Source organism: Anopheles darlingi, chromosome 3 (assembly GCF_943734745.1).
Source record: "Anopheles darlingi chromosome 3, idAnoDarlMG_H_01, whole genome shotgun sequence".
NCBI classification, from domain to species: Eukaryota; Metazoa; Arthropoda; class Insecta; order Diptera; family Culicidae; genus Anopheles; species Anopheles darlingi.
Genome location: NC_064875.1, coordinates 13,071,467 through 13,096,466, shown reverse-complemented (window position 1 = coordinate 13,096,466; position 25,000 = coordinate 13,071,467). Strand labels below are relative to the sequence as shown.

The window sequence follows — 25,000 nt, the reverse complement described above, 5'->3', positions numbered from 1 at the left end:
AAATTCACGAAAAAAGGTCAAAATGGTTTAAAAAAATCCTACTTATATGTTGCACAGCTGTTCGAACCCTAACCTCAAAGCCAAAACAAAAAAGCCAGGTAGCCCATTTTTCGCTGAGAATTTGGATTTTTTGTTGAAAATTGAAGCTTTTTTAGGAAAAATGATCAGGTTTATCTGCCATAATTATTAATTATTTTTATCAGATAAACCACATTTGTGCATCCAAATTCCAGAAAAAAACTAAAACTCAAACGGATTTCATAGCTTTCTTGTGGGAAAAAGGTAAATGAGTTTAGCTGTTTCTCTTTCGCTCTCACACGAAAGAGTGAGCAGGAAAAAGTTTCACCAATAAAAAAAAGGCTTTTAATCGCGCCGCAATTTTACTGTGCCTTGAGGGACGGTGGAATTTTCAGCGTATTATTAAACAATTGGCCAAAAATTAAACAATAAAAGGCTCCAAATGAAAACGATACCTGGTGTCCACCGCTTTGCGTCGCGTGGATGACGAGATGAACGAGGAAATGAAGATCGAATAAAAGTTGTATATATTTTATCCGACCGTTATCGGGCTTATAACTCCAGCCCAGCTACGAATGGCCTAGTGGGAGTGTTCTCAGTTTTTCTTCTTCTCGCATTTCTTCTTCTTCTTCCATTTCTGTGTCAGCATCGGTGTGAGTGTTGTGGAAGTCGCTGCGTTTGACGAAGAATTACGGCGGAACAGCAAATATCAGGTGCTTGCAAAGTCAAAGTGCATGTGCGGAAATTGGTTTTGAATAAGGGTTTTTAGAGTTCCCCGAGCGGAGTGTACGAAAACGGCTGCTACGTGAATCCTTCCTGGGTTCCTGGGAAAGGGGGAAAAGCAACACGCCACGGTACAAGATGAGTGCGATCGCTAGTGGTAGCAACGGTTGGGCAGGATCGCGAGAAGCGGCTGCCAGAGCGAGATGACTAGTGGTTGTTCCGTGCCGCCGAAGATCGGAAAAAATGGTTTGGTGTGGCTCAGATTCTCTATCTCTTCACTCCCGGTTTCGGGCAAGTGCTTCCGCTTGGTTTCCAGTTTGCGGTGAACCTTTTTGAAGCCAGCTATAATTGTCGTCGCCTACTCGGACCCCGCCGCTTCTACAATCATATCCTGACGGAATCCCAGTGGAGGACCGCACTTGGAGATGGTGGAGTCATCAACGTCGTAGCCGTTGTCGACGTCGTTGTCGTCGTTGCAAAAAAAAACACACGCCAGAATTGCGAGGATGGGGTTCTTCGAGCGTGAAACCCACCAGGGTTGGTGAGCAAAACTCATTAGCCGTTGGGTGCCGTCGTCGTGATTCCGTTCGGTGGCGGCTCGTTTGCTTGCGTGTAGTTTGCTCTCCCCGCAGTTGTGTAAACCGTGAAGATCTGCAAACCACCTCATCTTCACGGGTCGAGATTTTGCTCGAGCGAAGGTGGTTGGGTGGCGGGATGGTGTGGGTGGTGGTGCAGCAGAATATTACTCCCCGGATGATGAAGGCGGATTAAAAGACGGAAACGGATACAGCCCCGGAACGGAGTGTGAAACGGGAAGGCAAAAAAAAACGGAATGACGACGAAAACGCAACCACAACACTCCGGGCGAAGAAGAGAACATCATGGCCTCCTTCCTGTCGAGCGATTATGGGTGATGCACGGGAGTGAATTACTCTGGTGACACCCCCGGCAGACCCTCGTTCGACGGTGGGAAGAGCGCTTATGAAAGCAATCCACTTATCGGTTGTGATTTGAAATTATTAATCGACCGTCGCTGACTCTCGCGGTAGTCGACGAGACCAGACCGCCAGAGAGGCTGGGAACCAGAGCACAGCTCATATAATTGCGTTTGCTTGATTAAGTTTTAGCTGGATGACCGGTTCCTGGTAGGATCAGCTGAAATTCAATCAATTTTCGATTCCCAAAAGCGTACGGCAGAGCATTTGCGAAATCGAAAAAAATCAACGCAAACATGCAAGACGGCATCGACCCGAGATTTCTGCGGTTGTGCTCTGTGAGAAGGGTTTAGGAGAAAGTCTACTTCAAGGATGAAATTAGAGAAAATGGAATGAAAAATGGGTTGCAAAGTTGCAATAATTAATCACCGTTTCCCTGTTCATCCCTCTTTTAGCAATACTAACTGGTGTACTGTGATTGAGAAGAAATAGCGGATACTCGATAGCTAAAGTCAAAGCAATCCTGTGTCCGTTGTTAAGTTAGAAAAGTGTTTTGCAGTGCGTGCATTATCCTGTCCGGAAAGCGGTACAGGCCCGTGAGTGTGTGTGTGTGTCCCGAGGGAGTGTGTCCTGGCGGGTCGAAAAGGTGTGAAAATCGGTAGTGATGTGATTTCAGGAAGTGTGCAGTGCGAATCGTTCCGGTCAATCGTGAACCAATCGGAAACCGGTGGTGTTCTATTCGTCCATCTACCCGCAGAATATTCGCTCGAAGTGCGATGGGAGCCGCTTGGCTGCTGAGGCATTCCGCCCCTCATCGTTACGACGGGGGTTTATGCTGATGCTGACCACCCTTAGCACACGGCGGAAAAGGCCGTAACTAACACCAGTCGACGACGGCCGTTTTCTGCCGGTGTGTGTGCGTGGCTTGCTCCGTGTCTGGTCTGGTGTGGAGAGCTGTGTGCGTGCGTGAGACAATCCACATACGACGACGGGGTGCGTTTCAGCGCCGGAGTGTTGCTCTTGTGTGCCGCCGGTGCTTGGTTCCGTGTGCCGTTCGCAACATAAAACTCAAGGTCTCGAGAGGCGAACCCCGAGAAGATCGGAATTCCGATACCACCAGCGTCTGCCGTGGTGCTTCGGTGGTGGAGCGGGACCGGTGTTCGGCATTTCTCTCGGACCGTGCTGGGTAAGTGACTTTCGGTTATCTCTTCCCTTAGCCCTAAGGTTGCTTCGATGCTTTTTTTATGCTGCGAGGGTTGCTTGGAACCACCAAGCGTTGTGTGATGTACCTCCTGATGCTGTTCTGTTATTTTAAAATGTTAATCTTTCCTCAATTTGATTTAGTTTAAATTGATTCCCCAAGGTATGGCGAGCAAACTTTATCAACATATTTTTCTGCCGCTGGAGGCCACCAATAATGGGTGCGCGCGAGCCTTGGCAGGAACGAGTGCAACCTTCGCTGGCAAAAGATTAACGATTTCAATGCGGCAATAAATAGGAAAACATCCAATACTGGGACAGACGGGCCGGTCGCGGGTGTCTCTGTGTGTGGGCGATTCCATTTATTGGCACATTTAGTGCCGACCATAAGAGCTTTTAGCCATTCTGACTCATTGGGGTAGTAAACCGAGGCAGTCACTGGACTCAAAACGCACTTCTAACGGTCATTAAACCGTGTTCGAAAATGCCTTCATAGCGAAGAGATCTCTATTGCCGTGTCCTCCGGCACAAGGATACTTGCAAGATTGCTGTTTCTCTTTCAATTTGAAAGTATTCGAAGCATTCCTTATCCGTTTTCGGATAATAAATCGAAAATGCCCATGTCCTTTTTAATCAACAACCGTTGTTGCGCACAACGTAATTGATAGTTCGGTGGACCATACGTCCATTTATACGTGATCGGCATGCGATTGTAAGGGCCGGATTCGTTACAAAAAACATTCGCCATACGCCGCATGGCTTCTTTACAACGTGAACTGGGCGGTCACGTTCCACATGACAGATGTCCTTGTTACAATTCTCAATGCTTTTCGGATTCTTTTGAACCCACGTGCTCGTATGACAACGCCGCCGCGTTGCACCGCTTTTACTCATAAACCTTACTGGAAGAGAGGAATGTAAGAAGTAATTACAACGCAGATGAATTTCGGCAACACCCCCCTTCTACCAAAGAGGTTGTATTCCGCCAATTATGATGTCAAACTTGTATGGCCGCAATTCCTCTCAGTCTCATTGGCACGCGTGGCCAGAATAACGATTTTGGAAAAGGATGTTTTCAATAAAAAAAAAAAAACCTCCGCAACAGCAGTATGTTGAGGCACAGCAAGAGAGACTGTGCGGTCTATCACCCATAGACACGACGTTGTCTGTCCTAATGTCAGAACACCATAATCGGCCGATGCCAAGTTCGTCAGTCTGGCTGCGGCAAACCGTTTCTTTTGTTCAACGATTCCTTGGTGTCGTGGTGGTGGCGGCCAAGCGTCGGTTCTCACTTCATTCCCCGGCAGAATACATGATGTAGTCGATCCCATGCTGCAGAGGTTCACGCCTTCTCGGTGTCATTCACCAGAGAACCCCACGTAAACGCTTTGGGTTGTAGAAAATTAATAGAACTTTATGGAAGGATTTGAGAATGGATCGCGCAGAAGTAGCAGCTGCTGCTGCTGCGGCCCATGGGACGCTGGCTGTGGGCTGGCATAGCACCGAGAACCGAGCGAAGATGCTGGAGGATGCTGTGCTGTACTCTCGGATCGTGAAAGAATAGAATTCTGTGGCACTACGAAGGGAGCCTCTTTGGTGCGGCGCAAAAATAGCGCCTTTCTTTGTTGTCTGCCAACTTGCCATCGGAATTGTAAATTAATGAGCATTTAATTAATTGGTTCAGCCACATTCACCGTGTTAATGTGTGAGACGTGCATAGTTTGGGCAATGGAGCTGCCTCAGTTGACGTCATTCGACGTTCCCAGGACAAGCGAGCTGCAATCGAATTGGAAGTTATTGCGGGATTTGCTTATTTGGGGCGATCGTTTAGTTTTGCTGCAGCATCCTATTAGCTAAATCCATCCTTCTCATGATGCAGAGGCATCCCTCTGCCTTAAAATGATTGGTTTGAGTTTAGTATGGTAAGGATTCAACCGCCATCATATTTAAACCATCGCACATAATTGGCAGGAGAACGGAATTGTACAGCTCTAGCTTCGAATCCAGCTTGGCCGATTGATGACCTACCTTTCCAACATGCACCTCAACATCGAGGCAGCATTCCTGCCGCTTACCTGCCTCCTTCAGCTCTCTTGTCTCTCTCGCTCTCTCTCTGTTGGGCAATTGCAACTGAATTGAACGTCAATTGCAACCCTGTGCAATAATCGTGCTACCACATACGCCACTTGTACCATAATTCTGTGATAGACGCCAGGCCGGCCACCAGCGTTCCCATTCGTGACGATGCGATGGTGCTCGGTGGCACGTTCGGTGCTCTACGGCAGCGGGGTTTTGTTGTGCTGTGCCAGCAATATGCATCTCTCGGTTGCTAGCAAATTAATAACCAGTGCATACGCGGTGCATTCTCTCGTCGTTCAATTCCTCCAACCCCCCGCCGCCGACACCCAAGGATCCTTCTCGACCGGGGGTCGATTGATATGAAATGGTATAATTTGGTTAAATTGATGTTGAGTGCACTCGTCAAAGCGAACACTGGGATTTAATAATAAACCCCTCTTCTTGCGCTGGGTGTCGTGTAGAACGAACACGATTAGAAACGTACGGACGTGCGGATGCATACTTCATTTAGGAACTGGCACGGTATGTGTGATTTGTTAATTGTTTTAAATGTGCAAGAATATTATATTGCGAAAAATTAGTATTAAAGTCAAGCGACATTAAATGTGCCAATGGTTTCGCATAACTAATGTGTCAACCCTTTTAGATTATTCGAGAGTGCCTCCAACGATAACTGTTTCTCTCTATCGAATAAGTCAATAATGTATTATTGCATTTTTTTTTATTATAAAATATCCTTCTGCATCCAACAAGCAGCAACCTCTTTCGGTTGCTGTTCATCTATCTAATGGCTTATTTTATGAATGAAAACCGGATTCCTTGGTGGCTAATTTGACCAAAGGAAGGGAAGGGAAGGGAAGGGGGGTTTCGTCAAATCGAATGTGTCTTTCACATGCGCATTCTTCGCCCATACACTGCCGTATGTCAATATGTCCTGTAAACAACAGGTTGTGGTTGTGACAAACAAGAGAGGGTGGAGGGTGGGAGGGAACAAGCAGAGTAGTGTGGTGGTGGTGCTGGCACACATTCCTATAGGCCTGCCTCTGCCGTCTCTTTCAATATAACCCACGGCGCATTTACACGCATACACACAGAGGCGCACGCACGCAACAGCGATACCTGCTGGAGCAACTGGTTTTTGTTGTGTGGTCAGGTGTGTTGTGAATGTGTAAGATGGACGCGGAATGGACGGGTTCCAGTTCCAAACCAGCTGACACGATACCCGTAGCTAGGGAGCTAACATCAACTGCAAACTAAATTTGCAACAAATCTTTTTTTTTTTCAAACGAAATGTTATGATAGATTATTATGCCTTTGCCCGCTGCCCGGAGTTATGCTGCATGAAATGTGTTGCAATCTCGCAAAATCCATCCGTGTAGTGTCGTGACCAACTGTCGTTATTCGTGGCCAGTCAGAGGAGCCCGTCATTGCATTGATGGATCATCACCATACGGTAGAAATGAGGGAATTTTGATGTGTTTGATTTGTTGTCGAGCGTCGTTCCTCGCCGCTCGTCGCGACACTTTGATTATCGGTTTCGTCTCCCACCATACACCAGTACCCCCTTTTTCAAGGCTGCGGTTGAGGTCATGCCGAGGAATTCGGCCAGGCACGAAATCGGGGGAACATATTTTCGCACCCATCTCGACCGTAGCGCCGTTTGGTGGGCATGGTGCTTCTCCGTAATAACCAGAGTCATCCAGAGCCTGGCTACGATTTCGTCTGTGAATTGTTCGCTGTCAGGTCGGTTCTGACGTCCTGGGGAAAGCAGAAACGTTGTCAAAACGCTGGACATGTGACGAATAGCCGATGGGGGGGGGGGGGGGGGGGGGGGGCTGGCTCACAGATGGCCATACAATAATTTTCGACATTCGGCACCTCTTGTGCGCCTCTTCTTGCCATAGAGCATAGAGCTTACGCACAAATTAGCAAACGATCACAAATGGTTCGATTGGTTTTGGTGAAACCACAGTATGTTGAAATTCAAATTTGATTACCGAAAACGCATCAATTCGAATTCTCTCGTCTCGTTCTTATCATCTCATCCAAAATGTGTATTTACTCCATGTTTATGTCTTTATGTTTTCCTGAGAAAAAACACACATTCTTCTCATAAATTTACCTTCATAAATAATTCTAACTTATAACATAGCAGCAGAGCATGTACGCGGGCGGGCGGCTGTTCGTTCGGCAACTTTTGACTTCTGCCACAATCGATCCATCCTGATTCCATATTCCAGTTCTGGCCGTCCGGGTACCAGCGAACTGCTGCTGTATGTTTGAGTGAAGATGAATAAGATTGTTTACGCGATGCAAATCTATCCTATTTTCACCACTCGCGTCCCGTACCCCCCTTAACCGTGTGTTGTTAAGAGTGGGTGGTATGGTTGCGGTGGCGGTGATGATGATGATGATGATGATGATAAATGGCAATAATTTCTGAACTCTCGTCCTCATCGTCGCAGCCTTGAGCTCGAGCTGCTGGCGCGGAGCAGTTTTAGTTATTGAAATTCTAACATTTTCCACTTTTCGAACGCGGTTGTGCCGTGCGCGCCGTCAGTGGTTGTGTAGAAAAGTGGACCGAACCTAGACTGATGAGGTGTTTATTGGGGTAGCGGTAGAATTGCTGCATTGTGATCGGTACTCTGTTGCGCTTTTATACGGGTAAAAATGGCTAGATTATGCAGAATATTCCCCAGACTTTGATCCTAATTTCCAGAAGTACCAGAAGCACCTCTAGAGAGGTGTAAAAATACATTCCAAAATGGCACCCCTGGGGCTGGAGAACGTTCGAGAACCTCATTCCCGAAAAGACGAGACCACCGGGACCGGCCAAAAGGTCGAACCGACGGCAAAAAAAAGGCCCTCGCGGAGGAGTTTATCGTGTTATCTTATCAGCGCGCTGCCCTTGTTTCTAGACACCACCGCAATCTGTCATCTATGCCCCCGGGGTCCAGAATATGGTGGCCAGATCGTGGGTAGGATATGCCGCCCTCCCCAACTCATTTACCGGTCGCGGTACCGCGGATGGGTGGTGAAGAGTGCCAGAAGTTCATGAAAAAGATAACAAGTTGATAATGGAATGCGCAGACTGTGTATGGGCGATAAAAATGGGGCGCAGCAAAAAAAAACTGCTTCATTTTTGCTATCGATCCTCTCGAGTGCCGTCGTCGTGGGCTCCAGCATAATGGTGCTGTGGGTGGGTGGAGTGGGTGGACCGTAGCCCTTGCTTGATGCTCGCTGGCAAATGAATGATTACCTTGACACAGCACCAGTTGGATCGGGTTGGGCTCTATTATTGTCACCATTCCCTCCCCCCCGGGGGCTGTGATCGATGCTACACACAACCGGCGGCATGTCACCACGGATAGGCCACGTCGTCACATCGCCCGGTGCGAGAAGGCTGTACGGAGATGAGAATTACGTCATTCCGAAGCACCCGGCGGCGTGAATTTTTAATTAGCGCGACAAGAGGCCCCAAACCCATCAGCAGCAGCATCTCGTCAGGAAACGGACAGGATGCTTAGAATGTTTGATAGATGTTCATCGGAGTTATTTTTATGATCTAAGGCGCGCCCTCCCACAAGATGTATCATCCTTTTCATGACTTATTTAAGCTAACTGGTCATTACAAACATATTTTTATCGAGCAACAACAAAAGTTCTGAAATTGAAAAAGCTCGTTGTAAATTGCAATCCAATCCAACACGCTCTGGCCATTGATATGTAGCTCCCAGAGTTCTGCTGGCTGGATCATCAAACGGAACCAAACTTCTTTGAAGGTTGTGTCACGATATAGATTCTTAATGCAGCCAGCATCACCTTCCGCGGGGGGAGAAGGAGAGAGAGCACACCAATTAGCGAAAGGTAAATTTGCTCTTCCCATAAACACAACACTCGGTTCGGTTGCCTGCCCGGGGGGATGATAGAGATTAGTTTGAAATCGTCATAAAGAAGTAATCTCCTTCTCGTCTCCGCCCCTCCATGCATGTAACATTCAACATGCCGAGGTGGGGTGGTGGTTCTCGTCATCCGTCAGCCTATGTATCCGTATGATGGTGGTGACAATTTGCCTGCGGTGTTTCTCGTCGCGTTCCTTCGGTGTCGCCGGTGTGGGCCGGAAATGGCTTGAAAAGAGTCGACCGGAAAGTAGTTTACCTTTGGCCTGATGGTGCGCCGCCAGGAGGTGGAGATAGTGGTGGTGCTGGTGGTGAAAGCAACGCTGCCAAGCGCACGGGTTCCCCAGCGTGTATCCGTCAAGAGAATCCGGCGTCGGCGTTTCTCTCTCTCTCTCTCTCTATTTGTTGTTTTCCAGCATCGCAACCCACGTAAAGGTGTTTGAATGAATCGAGATGCCTTCTTCCCGGTCGTATTTGTCGTTTTGAGGGAACGAAACGGAGTGATGCGATAGAGAGGCAGAGTGAAAGAGAGATAGAGAGAAAGAAGAGAACTAACACTACCTTCCAGCCGGTGGGAGGATTTTTTTATCCGTCGGTTCGTTTGTTTGTATGTCGCGCCACTAGACGACGCGATCCGTGGTACTGACGGTTTCGTCGACTGTCAGCAGCCGTCCCCTTCCTCCTAACGTTCATCTTCTTTGGGGGCGGCCATGCATGGTCGAGTGCAGCGGTTGACCTGCGCCACCGCCACCAAAGAACAGGGAAAAAACAGCAGAGTGCAGAGCATATGAGCATCGTCTCCTGCGGGGGTTTTTTTTTTAGCGAATCCCGGATGTACGGGGCGCACAGAACCATGGTTGTCTAGACAGCATCCACCCTGCTGCTGCTGGACCGCCGAAGGTCGAGGTTTAGGTCTCGCAAAACTATTCAAGTTCAGCTGCCGTCTATTGCCAACCGCCGGTAGTCGTTATGGTTGCGCCGGTCGCCGGATGGAGCTGTCTGGAGCGACGAATCCTCCCCTTTCGCGTCCTTTATCGTTGACGGAAATAGATGTGCACCAGGTTGGTGGTTTATTGCTCTAGGTTGTTCCTTCCTTCACGTGGCTGGCTCGTAATCCCAACGCTTGGTCTGTTTAAACTCAACAGCACTTCAGGATGTGATTGCAATACGAATGCTGGACGCATTTGAGAGAAAACGGAACATTCTACAGAGTGCACTATCTTGACAAGACCTAGTCAGATGTTGCATATGTCCGCCATTTTTCAGTCGATTTGGACAAACGCCAGTCTATGACATTTTTGTGTGTTTAATGGAGGTGGTCATTTGATCGCTATTATATTCTGAGTGAATTGTCAATAAATGGCATATAGTATACCCTAAAAAAGTCTGTTTAATTTTCCGAATACAGCCTTGTACATTTTCCCATCGGAGAGTATTATTTTTTATATTAATCTAGTGAGAAAAGAAAGAAGAGAAAATTTATATTTTCAAAGGCTTTTTACATAAAAACTGAGCAAAAAGCAACTTTGTTTCATTTTCGAGTGTTTTTTGTTGGTTTTTGAAACTTAAATTTTCCGCGTGAAAATGATGTGGAGATGATTGGATCATAACTTCATCAAACACCAACGCACTAGGCAGCCATAAGCTACTACAGGCGCACTGGAATATAATCGGATTATTACCCTTTGGACCATACCTTGACTCTCTTCCTTGTTTTATCTGCCTCGCGTTGCCTGCTTTGATCAAACCTTCCGACCGGTGATAGACCGTCCGCGGTGGCTTCCTTCGAACCGGTTCCTCCTGCATCTTTAGACCGTTAGTCACCAGTACCGGAAGGTCACACAGCACAGCGGCCCGGGAACAGGTGTGCGAACAGCCGGATTGACTCATCGTCATCGCCACAGCATAGCATAGCTGGACGAGAAGGATCGATAAATCATCCCACCCCGAAACGCGTTCGTGGCCATAATCGCGTGATTTCACTCGTCTCCCGGAGGGTCACGAGCTTTGGTATTTCTCTTCGAACCAACTGATGACGACGATGATGATGATGATGATGATGATCGTACGTGTCGTCATCAGGAGAAGGGGGTCTTTTATTATATTTACAGCCCGTTGCGTTGCACTTTTGCAACTGCACCACCACTGACCACCGTGCTCTTCTGGTGCGTCCTGGAGGGCGTGTGCGTGTGCGCGCGCGCCATTCCTAAACCTGGTGATGACGCGATGTGCTGATCGGCGATGGCCAATTTGTCAGCAGCTCGTGCGTGCCGGCGTCTCTGCTGTTGTGTGGAAATTCGGAGACGCGGGCGAGTAAAGAAATGTGTGTAAATTTTGATAAAAAAACAGAAAGGAATGTTGAATCCCAAAAATGGGTTGCTTCCGGTCGGTGGTGATTGCCTTTTGATGGCGGCGCTCTCCGGCGGGTTGTCGCTGTTTATGGCACTTCAACAACCGACCACGAATCACGGAGCGGGCGGCTCTGGGCGCGTCGCCTTAGTCTACTATCGCCGCCTAAACCCACCTGGATGGCGAGATTGTAATTTTGTCACACACTTTGATTGGAGTGGAGAGAGCGAGGGTGGGTTGATTGCGGTGGAATGTGGATTGCTATCTGTGAACACCGACGACGGTTGCGGCGGCGCCGTCGTTTCGATTGATAAGAACGAGTTCCCGGTGGTTTGTTCGGGGTTTTGTAGTTTTACTAGATGTTTCTAGAATTTGGAAATAACAAAGCAATGACTTACAAAGTGGTACCAATGTGTACGAATATGATTCCGCTACGGGAATATGTGAATCACAAAACGGAGGGGGTAGTTGAATGTTTGATAAATGGAGTGGAAAGTATCAGCACCAGTGCTCTGTTTCGTGCTTATCGTTGCCGTTCGTTTTAATTGCCTTCAAAAACTCCGCGAATCTTGAACTGCCGCCATTTGTGGCGCGAGATCTTTTGCCAACCATCTCCAGTAGAAGATCGATGAGAGGGACGGGAGGGGGTGCGCCGCAGCAAAGCATCCGGGAGAGCCCGGCGGGAACCGGGCGACCGGGGAAATGGTGTCAAAATTGGCGTGCTTTCTTGATGAAATCTGGCTGCCGATCTGCTGCTGCGCGTGCGGTGGTGAGTGGACCGGCCAACCAGGCCGGCCGGCGTATGGTGTGGTGGGAGCGGAGAAGATCGGTTTCTCGGTTTCTCGGTGGAGCCGCCGCAGCAAACAACGAGAGTGAGAGTAGCGGCAACCACCACCGAGTAGTAGTGGCCGAAAGAGATTGATTCGAAATTTTGATTGCCGCCCGATTGCACCAAAAAACGAGAGCCATCCACGGTCGCGACCGTCATCATCACACCTGGAGTAGAGCAGAAAGGAGGTGAGGATGTTGGAGGAAAAGTGAAGGTATTTTCTCCATCCTCTCCGCCCTCTTCTCCACCCTCTCCACGGTACATTCCCATTTTCTGGTTGAGCTTTTCAATGACGCGCTTTTTGGAATGGCCAACGTGACGTTGAGTGGACGAGGAAGTATTAACGCCGGCGACGACGTAAAGAGAGGGGTGGGGTGGGGTGTAAAAAGACGCGCGGTGGTGACCCTTCTAGCGTTCGGATTGTTTATCGAGCGCACGGTTCCCGCCGGAGCCGGAGCTCTGTGTCGTGGGTATTTCGCCCGGTGATGATCGCGAACTCCCCCCCAAAAAGGCGCTGCGCTACCCCTCCTAGAAACAACGGAATTCATTCGCCACCGCCGCCGCCACCACGGGAAAGCTTTGGCTGGTACCGTTTGGGGGAGAAATTCATCATGTCGTCGGTTGCGGCTGTCGAGACTGCCGGGCGGCTGGGCCCACCTCGGCGGAAATCGGTGAGAATTTCCCAGCCTTTAGAAACCCCGAAATTCGCCCGCTACTAACGCCTCCTTGAACACGTCCGCGGCAATACCTGACAGTGTGTGTGTGTGTGTGAGAGAGTTTTTGGGGGCTTTGCGCTGTCGTGTGTGGTGCGAGAAGCGAATTTGTAGAAAATGGGTTCACTTTCCAGGCGGTTGAGCTTGAGAAACGCGATGAAAATGCACGACATGATGAACTGCTCTGCTGGACCGCATGGGACGTTACTGGTTTTAATGTCAGATGCTAGATGAACGTTTGTTTTAGGTCCCTTTCGGGTTGCTTGTATCCATATGATCTCCACTTTCATGTAGAACGTTGCAAACTGAATACTGTGTAAACATTTCAGATAAATCTAGACAAAATCAGAAAAGGGTACAACGTTTAAAGAAGCGATGTGTACATAACTCATTCAGGTAGTTTTCCCTTCAATTCAACACGGTTTCAATGTGCTACTGCACGAACTTGTTGGAATTTTTAGACACTGTATCTTGTGTTATATAAGGCAGGAAAGCTTCCTAAAAATGTAAATACTTATCGGCGATAACTCGCTTATTTGTTATTAATATAACATTCAAATATTGTAGTGAGATATGTTATTTATTGAAACTAAATGCACATTGCTTTTGCTTCGTTGAAAGAAAAATCGCCAAAATGCGTTGCCTTTTTCATCAAACTTTATCGTAAAGCTCTCTCCTTAAATTCAGTTAATTCCTTAACTGAATCCCTACCGTCATGGCATGGTGTTTGACGGATAGCACGAGCCAAGAAACCCGCCACCATCTCTTCAATGCATACCCATTGGTTTTCGACCCTTTGCTCGAATAACGCCTCGCCTTAGACGATTCAGCTGTGCACAGTTGAATGTTGCCCACGGCTAATACGGACATACTAACTGCCGCTCGATCAGCCGGTTGGTTGGTTGGTTGGTCGGAAGCTGCTGCTGCTTGGAATGGAAGAAGCGGTAAGAAAAGCGGATGCTAAATTGGAGCGGCAGCGTGTGAGCGCCGCATGTAATTTACGTTTTCCGTTTCGTCATCCATTAACGGTGCAAACCGAATATGCTCTGCGATGCAGTCGCGCGCGCGCGCGCGCGGGGGGCCGTGTATGTGTCACCAAGAGTCGGTAGGATGTAGTAGGAAATAGAAGTTCACTGGCGTCGCCGCAGCCGACGTACTTTCAGGTCGAGGAGAGAGTGAACGAATTGGGTCTGTTGACGACGACAACGACGACGATAGCGCGCGGTTCGTCAGAGTGGTGTGGCGCGTGTGTAGCAGACAGAAACCTCTTGGAACTTGCAGAAGGAGAAGTTATCAGATAGCTCCACCACAGTAGATTGCGCTTGTGCCGGGTGCATGGTTTTTGGTTGTCAAAAATGTGTGATGCTTGAACCAGAACTGGTTTCGAATCGATGCTCGTTAGTGGCGAGGAGATACCGTTGACTAATCCTGATTCGAGCTAGTTTAATCATATGCCCGACGCCTTTGGTTCAAGAATTTCTTTGGAGTCATTCCGCCGGGATCAGTTAGACCGAGAATACTCTCTCCGTTACCATATCTCACGCACATTATCGCGCTCGCTGCAGCGGCGGCTGCGTCAAGGGACCGGGAGATTAGGTTTTGTCACAAGAACCATCGGAACGCTTCTTGATAAAAGTCAGCAGAGCCTCTCTGGTGTCGCTCTGTGGATCTGCTGAAGCGCCTGCTGGGGCTGTCACACTCTACGGAACCGGTTTCTGTCTCTTTCAGCATATTGTCCTCTGGCAAGAACGATCTTAGAAAATGGGGAAGAAAACGTACTACTCGGCGGAATACAGAGAGAGGGGTAAAAGAAGAGGACTTGGGAATTCAACGTCCATTGACATCTCCAGAAAGAGCCACCAGCAGCGAAGTTCGTTTGTGTGGGAATCAATTGTAGCTCCGCCAAATAACGAAAACCCTTCCCCAAAAAAAGAAGGCCAGCTCAAAGTTTGTTTCGCAGGCAGCCCGTTCGTTCGCAGGCCAGTGTGAAATAAGCCGGTATTGATCAGCATGTGTGGCTGATTTCATTTACAATTCGCCATCGTGTACGATGAACTCTTGTCGGCGTGAGGCCCGCCGTGAGATGGAGAGGGATGCGATGGACACGTTGAAAAGATGTGGGACAAGACGAAGACTGACTTCTACTGTAATCATGTTCTTGGGCCGCCGCAAGAAGAAGCATCTGCTTTGAAAGCAGTCGAGCGTGGAGGAGTTGTTTTTTTTTTTCATTCGCCTTCTCTTAGTTTTGGATAACGGTAACGTTTCAGAGGTACCGCTTGTGGTGGCTTCAGCTTCCAAGATTTTCCAACCCAAGAATAGCTTACAATCGGGTTTGAGAACATTCATTTGAATAAGAAAAGATCTGTTAGAATGTATTGAGAATAGGAGGATCGGATGAGAATCGACGGATACATCCTACTAGAGCAGAACGATTGGAAGGAATATGGTGCGATGTATACTAATTCTTGATAATATCCAATATTAGGCTTGTGAAGTGAATTCAGGGTATACTTCTTGTGTGGAATTGATCCCTATATAGACCTAGAAGTAGCACAATTGCGGCAGTTACACTCACTAACCGAAAACCGTAAGTGTACTACGCGGCCATTGTAAAATCAATCAAGTGTTTCACCTGCAGTGGGCTGACATCATCGTCGTCTTCGGACTGCCATCAGTTACGAACGATAAGGTATCCGGGTGGTACTCCGTCCCCGATTCCTCCTCTCCACACATTTCGTTTGCTCATGCTGTGGAGGGGAGGTGTAAGCATGTGTGTACGATTTGTTTACATACACTCCAGTGATGTGCCTTTATCATGCGCCTTAACTTCTCCTGCCATTGCAGGAGAGAAAGAGAAGCGCTTTTGGGTAACAGAAACCGCGAAACGACCTGCTCGATATGATGGAGCGATGTCTTACGAGGCTCGGCACCAACGCCTCGAGATTCCTTTGAGGGCTTTGGTCGTACCGCCACCGTCGCACATGTATCCAAAGGTGCGCACTAATCACAGATAACCTGTATGTAACGCCCGCGTGTATGTGTCATAAGCGGGCGATGCAAGGGCTTGCTAGCAACAAGCTTACAAGCAGAGGTTGGTCTACGTCTAGAGAGACAGGTGGCGTCCTGTTTGTGCATCGCGCCAGTCGCGTACGACCGGTCGGTCACCGGGGGAGTTGGGTAACGCCATGTTGAACCCCACCTCCGGCATATAGAGAAGGTCCCAGTGTCGAGTGCGTATGTGTGAAGTTACGAGAGCCGATGTACCCTCACAGCCCCCCCGCTCGTCGGTAATCACTCAGCAGATTCTTCTGTTTTTGTTTGGTTTAATAATTCATTTGAAAAGTCTAAGGCGTGCAGTGTTTGGACTGCCTGGTGCCTACATGTCTGTATCACTATGTTCGCTATCGTGTATCACCCCTTTGGTGGTGGTTGCTTCATTTTATGTTTTTCAACATGGCAACCTGCCTGCCCCCCTGTATAGAAGAGACTGTATCTGGTGACCTGCCATAATGTTGGCATGCTTGAGAAGGGATCGTGGAAGCGTTTAGACAAGAGGAATGATGCTGAGCTATGGTTGGTGGCAAATGTGGCGCACAGTAGTTCAGCTGCCTTGGAAAAAGGCCCTCAGGATGTGAGGTTCGAGGTAGCGAACAAACCCCCCATGCGCTGCGGAGAGATTGGTTACGAAACACGAACCCTCGACACGCGCGCAGGTCTATCGTTTCCTCTCAATGCTCTTCGCAACGTTAACGATGGCGACGCTTCTGAGGGACACAGCGGCAGCAGCAGTAGCGGCAGCATCAGCGGCTGTAGCTTAGCAGCTTAGACTTTACTCGGATTGCTAATACCGACGGAAATAATTAGCAGACATCTGATAAATAGGACACGCAGTACCCCCCCTTCGTGCGCCGACGACTTGAAGTGTGAGTTGCTGCTTGTGGGCAACAACCTTCCTGTCGCTTGTGCTGCGCTGCCTGCTACCTGTCGGAATCTCGAACATATCCCAGAGGAAATGGTGGTGACCTATGCTTTCTCTGGTGGGAGGTGGGATCGATTGGGATCGACCTCTTTCGTTTGCTGCTGCTGGGCATGTCTTATGCGCCGGTCGGGCACGACTTTTCTAGAGCAGACAGAGACCTATAGAGACCGAGCCAGATTGCAGCCGATGGAGCAGAGGTGATAATTCATGTATCACTACCCGCGATACGCTGTATGTTTGAACCACTTCAAAGTGCTAAACGATTTTATCGATTTGCTCTGCTCCCAATCCGTTTATCAAGCGTTTGTATCGCTGTGTGTGTGTGTGTACTGTTTGAGCGAGTGCGTGGCCCCGGTGAGTGTTATGTGAATTGCGTTACCGCCGACCGTTACCGCATACTCCTTGCAACCAAATGAAGCCATGCTAATGAATTGGAAAATTCAACAAAAAAAAAAGGCTCCCTGTAATCAGTTAAATCGTTGTTGGTGAAGTATGAACGAAAATGAAATAAAAAACGGATCTTATATCACATACTCATACGCCTCCTGGCTGGTGGTCCGGGGTCTGTTCGTCGCTACACACACCACCCAAGGAAAGGGTACTACTTTGTGGGTGTGAGCGGGTGTTGCTGTGGGTGGGCCGTCAAGATAACGTCAGTGAGGGGTTTACGGTTGTATGTTTTTTTCTTCACTTTTTCTGAAAATTCGCTTTTCGCCATCCGAATTCGCGTAAAATCGCTATCGGGTTTCAATTCACCTGTGGGCGGCATGTGTATGTGTGCGTGTGTATTTAGGAGGGGGACATATCCATCACAACCCGATATGTATAATTCAGTACGCACATCGTGCAGCGAAAACCAATAAAAGAAAACCGATGGACAGCCGTGAAGCGTGGTTTCGCGATTGGCTCTTCTGTTCGTGGGGCGCGGCGATACTCGTCCTGTTTGATTTTTGACGGAGGACTAATGGTTGAGGGGTTTTCATTCACCTGCAATTAATGCTACTTAATTCAATTTAAAATGTCTATCCATAAAGGCCAATACTGCGTCACGCAGCTGCGATACCACCATCCATTGAATGTTGAGTAAATATTTGCAACAATTTTCTTGATTTTAATTTTACGTTGATGATTCGTGATGATTTCAATTTGACTTTGATGATTATAAATTTACTGATATTATTAAAATTAGAATATTTTATTTATGTAACAATTATATGAAGAACCTTCAACAAAGAAACATCTTTACTAATGAGACTCAGGCACTCAGAGACGAGACACTTTAATTTAAAAATTGATAATTATTTGAATCTAATGATGTTGAGCCAATATTTGCTATTAATCATTTGAACTGTTTCATGGCCATGAATCTGTTGTTTTCCTATGCAATCTCCTTCGGTGAGGCTTTGGATTTTAAGCACAACAATCAACACCGAAACCACCCTTCCAGTGATCATCTCTAGCCGTGCATTTTAACACCAATTAAATGGCAACGCAGCGTCGTTTAGCATTAATTTTCGATAATTGGAAACCTCATCGGGGTGGCGAGAGGTACTGAGGCCACGCTCCGGGAGCCATGAAAGTGAGCTGTGTGTGTGCATGTTTGTGTGTGACTAACACAATCGCAAAGGCAGTAACTAACCTTTCCCTCCCACAACTGCTGGCGCTTCAATATTATGATGATGATGATGCTGATGCTGATGATGATTGCTTATCGTTTTGTGGAGTCAGCTGATGCCCATTGAACGCCAACAGTGTGTTCACCGAAAAGAAGGCGCCTCTCATCTTAAAAATAGCACCGGCGAAAGGGAGCGAGAAGATGCCGTGAGGAAAGGAAAGGACTGTTTTTGTGTTGAAGCGATGACTGCTTCCGCCGATGCTTCCCAAGCCACAACTCGCACACACACACACCACCCACGTCGTGGCCTCCCGGCTAAGATTCAAGTGCAAAAGTGCAAAAAACCACCGGCAAAGCAGTAGCACAGCGTGCACCGAGTGGCGGCGTATGCTTGCTCTCCTGACCTCCATTCGTAAAATCATGTTGCAGTGCTGGCGGGTAGTGGCACGCCCGCGGGTGGGGTGGGTATTCTGTGGGTCGGTCGGTCGGAGAAACGAAGGTTGGAGAGGAATAGGTTTGGCTTCTAACACGGGGTTTTTTTGCGCGCTTATTAGGGTCGTGCAGCGTCACGTTGTACTTAAGCTTTCTACAGCTTGAGAAATCAATTATTATCGCATTACCACACGGGCCGCTGCACCACGCTGCACCACTCCTCCGGGGGTGTTTGGTATTCGAAGCTTCGATCGCGTGGTTGACTTGGAAGGCGGTAGCTTTATCCGCCTTTCTAGCGCTAGTAAGCGCACAGACATGAAGAAAGTAAACTTATCTATTTCCCTACAAAAGGGGAAGTAAAGCGTAGGAAATTCCTCCCGATAGTACTAAACATATTTTAGGAATTCAGGCATTGACTCTCGCTAATAAAGTCCTTAAGAAATGCGCGTGTATCAGCGCGCGCGCGCGTGTGTGTGTGTAATCGCACGCTCGAATGATGATTTAGCCAATTCCTGTGTCCCCGACGTGTGCATGGTGTGCAGTGACCGCACTTTGCATGCCACACGATGCTGCCACAGGTAACTATAGCAGTCGTCGTCTGTGTGTCCCGCTTTATAGGCTAATGACGACGTGACTGCAAACGGCATAAACATGTCACGCTTCGTGTCTCCCCTGGGCCAACGGTTCGGTCCCCCTGGGTAGGTGCGGCCAACCTGGCAGAGGCAGAGGGAGCTAGGCTGGCTGGCGGACGGGGACAGTTTTCCGTTGTCGCACGGTGGCGCATGTGTTACTTTCAAAAACACCTGTCGAGGAGAGAAAGAGATGGGATCGGTAGAAACTGGCGAGCCAGAGGGTAGGAGGGATGGGATGGTGGTGATAAACCCCTCGTAGCAAGGCAAGGGATGAGTTGGCAAAACAGTAGAAACGGTGGTGGCAGCAGCTCTCCTTGCTTAATGCAAAAATCAATCGACCAGCGCCTAGAAAGCGAAAGCCGCCACCGCACCACCCACAAAGGGATGGACAGAAGTGATGAGCGCCGCCCCGCTGCTGGAAATTGTTTGCATATTTTGCAAGAATCATCATCGAATCGAGCATAAAAAAGGTGTTAGTGGGACGTTTATCTTACATTGATTAGCCAGATTATTGGGCAATTTTTTTTCTTATTTGTCCAGATCGAGATCTTATCAAACGACGTTTGGCGCTCCTAACTGTTCGAAGTTACCGAATAATGTCTAATGGTGGCTTCTCCAACTATATCTAAAGATCAACCTCATGAAAGCTTGTGTGAAGATGATAACGAAAAAGCGAAAAAGTTATCAATAACTATGGATAGAGCAAGGCGCGCAATGGCAGTCAAGGATGTTAGGACATTTGATACTGATATTGCGGGAATTTAATTCTGACTTAGATTTACTTTCGAATAGCTTTTTTCTAGGAAACATATTTTCCATTTGTGCCAGAAATTGCAAATTAGATGCTCAGACGCATGAAAAAATTGATATTAAAATTTGAATTTCAAGTCTAAAGGCAGACTTCCGCTGAATTCCCGCATGACGTACAACTGATCTACATTTTTTATTTGAGCATATGCCGTACAGACAATAGCGCAATTGGCATGTTGGCAACTGTCTGCGGGGATACAGGACAAAATCAAACCATACGATACATGATGGTAGTGCTTGGTTTGGTGCCCAGAAATCCGACATCCACTGCGCCACACGGCGTACGATTGATTGGCGAGTCGGAGATTGCATGCACATCACGTGGAATGACGCCTTCCCCCCATCGAGAGGTGGGGGCGAGGGGCCTAGTGGCCGCCAGCTGTCAGCGCGAAAATTGGTGGCGAAATTATTGGAGCGATTTTGCCATAATAATCCGACATCTTTCCCCTCCCGGATCGATTCGCATATCTCCGCCCCTGTCTGCTGCTACGGGCGCATACGGAGCTCGGAGAGGCGGGAGGTTATTGGCATATTGAGTTGCATGTCGTTCGGTGCAGTGCCCTCCACACTCTTCCCCCCCCTGTAGCAGAGTATGGATGGAGAAGCCTCTGCCCATGTTTAGATAGAAAGTCAATCATTAGCAATCATTGCGCGTGATGAAAGCAAAGTAAACATACACCATTAATAACCACACACCACCCCACGGCACCAGCACCAGCACCGCCAGCCGCATATATGGTTCCCGCTTTTTTGCACCTTTCTCTTCTCCATTCCATTCCCCTCTTTCCCGACTCGGCGGAGATGAAGCTGTTGAAAGTCAGTCACTCGAATCCGGCCGACAGCAGACGTACTACCGATCTTACCATCTTACCTCTCATCGGTAGCCTGAGACTCCGGTGTAGATCGATCGACCAACGGCGGTAGTCAACGGGGTGCTGCAACCATCCATCCTATCCTACCTTCCCCTGGTCCGGTGTGATACCCGATACCAGCCGGTCTCCCGTTTATGTTTGCACCATCTCTGGCGGTGATTTCGCTTCGCTCACTATTTACCCATCTTCTCATTTACCTTTTGCCGATCGATTCGATCTTCACCGGTGAATGCCGGAAGGAGAAGGAGACGGGAAGGTGCCACCACCGCCATCCGTGGTGACGCTTTACCCCCCGAAGCTTCCGGTCAGTGTGGTGGTGTTGGTGTTGGTGGCCGGGAGTCCAGGTTCAGGTGTGGTACGATTTGCGCTCTCTCAAGGGTATTACTTTCTTCTCTTTGCAACCGCTCGATACCTGGATTGCGCTCGATACCGGGACAAAACGGTGGCTTATGCATTGTTAACGGGGAAATCGAACGGTACTACTAGACTCGCGTGGTTTTGGATTTCACTTGCAGGCTTCGATGTAATCTAGATTGGCCTATTTGGCAATGTGCTTGACAGTTTGGGGGTTACTCTTCGCAACATTTCGCTTAGTAGATAAAAAAAACGAGTAGAATTAGTATTAGTCATTTCCCTCGAACTTTGTCTTTGTCATCGAACTTTGTCGTCGAAGAGCATAGAGAATGCTATACTAACTTTACTAACTTAAAAGTATAAAGTTAGTAAAGTCATTCGTTACTTCCGAATTCCGATCCTGAATGTCTATTCAAACGTCAGAATTTCATCACGGCTTCGCCTTGCTTCCTGTCTTAAAATTCCGGAACATTTCCGGAAGATTTCACTATTCTCCTCCCTATTTGTTCCTTATTTTCTGCTCTTGTGCTTCCGAAATGAATCGAAATGTTGCGCCTAAAGTGGTTTATGGCTCATTAGTATTGATATATGGCACACACATACACACGCACGCACGCCACCACCCACGGTTGGTCAATGCTGCTATCCGACGGCCCCCTCACAGCGTCTCGACCGTGAGAGTAAAAGCCAGTGGCCCCACCGGATAGAAGAGTGATGGGTTTTAAAGTTGGCCATAAAACACTTTTACTGTTTAATGTCCCCTCCACTCCACTTTGCTCCAACTAGCGGCGCGCATCTCCTATTCCCCAGCGCATTCCACGTTGTATTTCTGTGCAAATTGTGTATCATGAAAACAGAATCGAAATCAACATCGGCATCGCAGCAGCAGCAGCAGCAGCAGCAGCAGCAGCAGCAGCAGCAGCACTGGCATACACGCACCTGTCTACGTGTCGTGCGCCTTGTTGCTGCTGTTGCTGCGTATACCGAGGGGCCCACCCGGGGTGGGATTTGTTTTGAGAGTTGCTCCGACACGCGGACCGTAGCCGACAGTTGCTGTGTGTGCGCGCGTGTATGTGTGACGAGGAGATGGGACCTTTTTTCAATCTGACGGAGCATCGCATCGATAGACGGCGGGGCAGAAGCATGAATGAGCCACGGACGCACCAACAAGAAGAGCCTAAGACAATCCGTGTCGTCGGGGCGATGGTCAGGGCTTAGGAAGAGGAGAGGAGGTTGGTCAAGAAAGGGATGAATGGTTGAGATCATCATCATCACCATTGCTTTCGTTCGCGTTGACCGCGGAAAGGTGTATTCGTGAGCGGTTTATGCTGTGCTATGCTATGCATAATGGTGTGATAGCGCTTGTGCGTGCGCCTAGCCCGCAAGCAACAAAACACCAAACCCTGGGCTCACTCCCAGGGGCAGTTCCCATTCACCGCGCCACACACATACACAAAACAAAAGCCACCACGTTGGGGCCTCTCATATGGTGTCAGCACACAGCAGCTGTGTTTTTTTTGGGGCTGGTGAGACCGAAAGCGTAACATTGGACTGTTGGGGGACAGGGAAAGGATTGGAATTCGAGGGTCATACGCCGCCGCCGCCAGGTGAAAAAAGGGGTGCGAGGTGCTTCAAATCCCTTTAGGTAAATTTAGAGAGCACAAAAGACGGAGAGAGGGCAAAAATTTTGTTTTAAAAACAGTTTCAAATTTCGAATATGCACCGAAGAGAATGATTGTCACCATCATCGCGATTATTGAAAATGGTGTTACAAATTGGCCCGTTACAATCCGATCGTCAATCTCTATCATTAAACGCACGTTGATGGTGATGACGGTGGTGGTAAAACGACAGTAGCAGCAGCAGCAGCATCAGCAGCAGCAGAGCGTTTTCGCCTGTCTTTGCCATTTTCTAATGTGTACAACTGTAATCACGACGCACTGTCACGATCATCATGCCGCCGCCACCGCTGGTGGTTTCGATATAATTGTGTTGGTATTGCTTCTTTGCCTTAGCTCCGTGCTGCTGCTCCCCTTCCTCTATTGCTTTTCCCTTTCGAAACGCGTTCACTTTCAGTGCGCGAAAGGTGGCATGGAGGAAAAGCAGCGAAAAGTCCGGGGCAAGAAAAGGCGAGTGAAAACTGCCACCGCGCGCGTTATGATCGCCGCACCAGTTACTGCGACCACAGTGCAGAGCACAGAGTTAGTCGGCTTAGCTAGCCTCTGGTTAGGACCTGGCTTAAGGGGGGACCGCCTATGTTACGCATTATTGGTGCGATGGAATTTAATTTCACAGAAATTAATTCACTTGGTCGCGGTGTTCCCTCTTAACGACTCACGCACTGTACTGACTGGCTGGGCTGCCGAGAGTCGAGTCGACGTGCGGGAGTCGTGCATTATTTGGATGTGTGAGGGCTGGCCCGGAGGTCGGGCACCTTTAATACTATTTGCCTCAGTTACGCATCGAGGTGGGGGGATCGCTGCTGCACTACTGGCAGCACCACCGGCTACGGGTTGCGTTAACGGGTTTGACTCAATCCTGCTCCGTTATTGATGCTGGAGGCAGGGGCAGCGTTTGCACAAGCCGTTTAACCCTCCCTTTCTGGTCACTTCAACCGCCCGCCCTAGTGGATAGTTGGAAGTTGGAATCTTGACCTAAAACCTGCTCCTTGGACCGTAGGCTAATGAGACGGTCGAATACGTTCGGATATCTAATTCCGAGTCGCTCATATAAGTCCCTTTGAACAATAACAATAACAACAACAACTGGCTTAGCTTTTAGGACAACGAAAATAAACGGAGAGAGACTTGTAGTGACCATTTGTCGACATTACAGAATGATTGATCACAACTTTGTAGACGGCCCTGACCATCGATTCTTCCACTCACCAGGCGCTTGTCGTTTGAGAGTCTTCGTCTTCGTCTTCAGAGGTCGCATCAGCAGTCGTGGCACTAAGTCTGGCTGATGTTTTCGCGAGGCGTGAACCAGTGTATCGTTCAGCCACCCGTAAACAACCGCGTGATCGTTAATGTGGTGCAGAGGTTAAGGGTGTCCGAGCGCGAGCGCGCCCGTGTGTGTGTGCGTGTGTGTCTTTCGAAGGTCGATTAAGATTAGGCAGAAGGTAAAGGAGGTAATGGACCGACTGACTGAACTGGCCAAGCGCTACAATCTAAATTGACCGTCAAGTTTTATCGCCCAACCGCGCGATAGTTCTCGTCGTCAAAGAAAGGAATGTCGGTGGATGACCACTTCATTAAAAGACGCGCTCCGCGAATGCGATGTTGTGGTTCGTCTTCTGTCGTTTGCGGTAAGCAACAAGAACCCGTAGCATACAAAACTTGTCGTATCAAACCGAGCTGCGACCAGGGGTTTACCATGCTGCTGGTGGTGGTGGTGGTGGTGGTGACCTTGGTGTACGGATTACCTTAACTGTGTCAACCATAGATCATCGGTGAAATCGTGACACACTATCGTCCGTCCGCTGCATGCAAAACCCACTTATTGTGTTGTGTGTGTGGTGTGGGACCGTCTTCGCCGACCGGGAGGAAGACCTCCTCGGCG

At 48.6% G+C, this 25,000-nt stretch overlaps 2 protein-coding genes across 9 annotated transcripts in view; one reads left to right on the top strand and one right to left on the bottom strand.

Moving 5' to 3' along the window:
* Positions 1-58, bottom strand: part of LOC125953902 (NADH dehydrogenase [ubiquinone] 1 alpha subcomplex assembly factor 2) — a 1,038-nt gene extending 980 nt beyond the window's left edge. The window contains exon 1 of one of the 2 annotated variants that reach the window (XM_049683732.1): positions 1-58. This exon is cut by the window's left edge and continues 15 nt beyond it. The gene's annotated coding sequence lies outside the window, so the exon portion shown is untranslated. The other variant, XM_049683731.1, reaches the window with a different exon arrangement.
* Positions 59-659: 601 nt separating this feature from the next.
* Positions 660-25,000, top strand: part of LOC125953878 (serine/threonine-protein kinase 10) — a 41,108-nt gene continuing 16,767 nt past the window's right edge. For 3 of the 7 annotated variants that reach the window (XM_049683691.1, XM_049683684.1, XM_049683685.1), the window contains exons 1-2: positions 667-872; positions 2,132-2,862. The gene's annotated coding sequence lies outside the window, so the exon portion shown is untranslated. Of the gene's footprint in view, positions 873-912; positions 1,170-1,236; positions 1,440-2,131; positions 2,863-25,000 lie in introns of those variants that run through there. The other 4 variants (XM_049683686.1, XM_049683688.1, XM_049683687.1 and 1 more) reach the window with 4 other exon arrangements.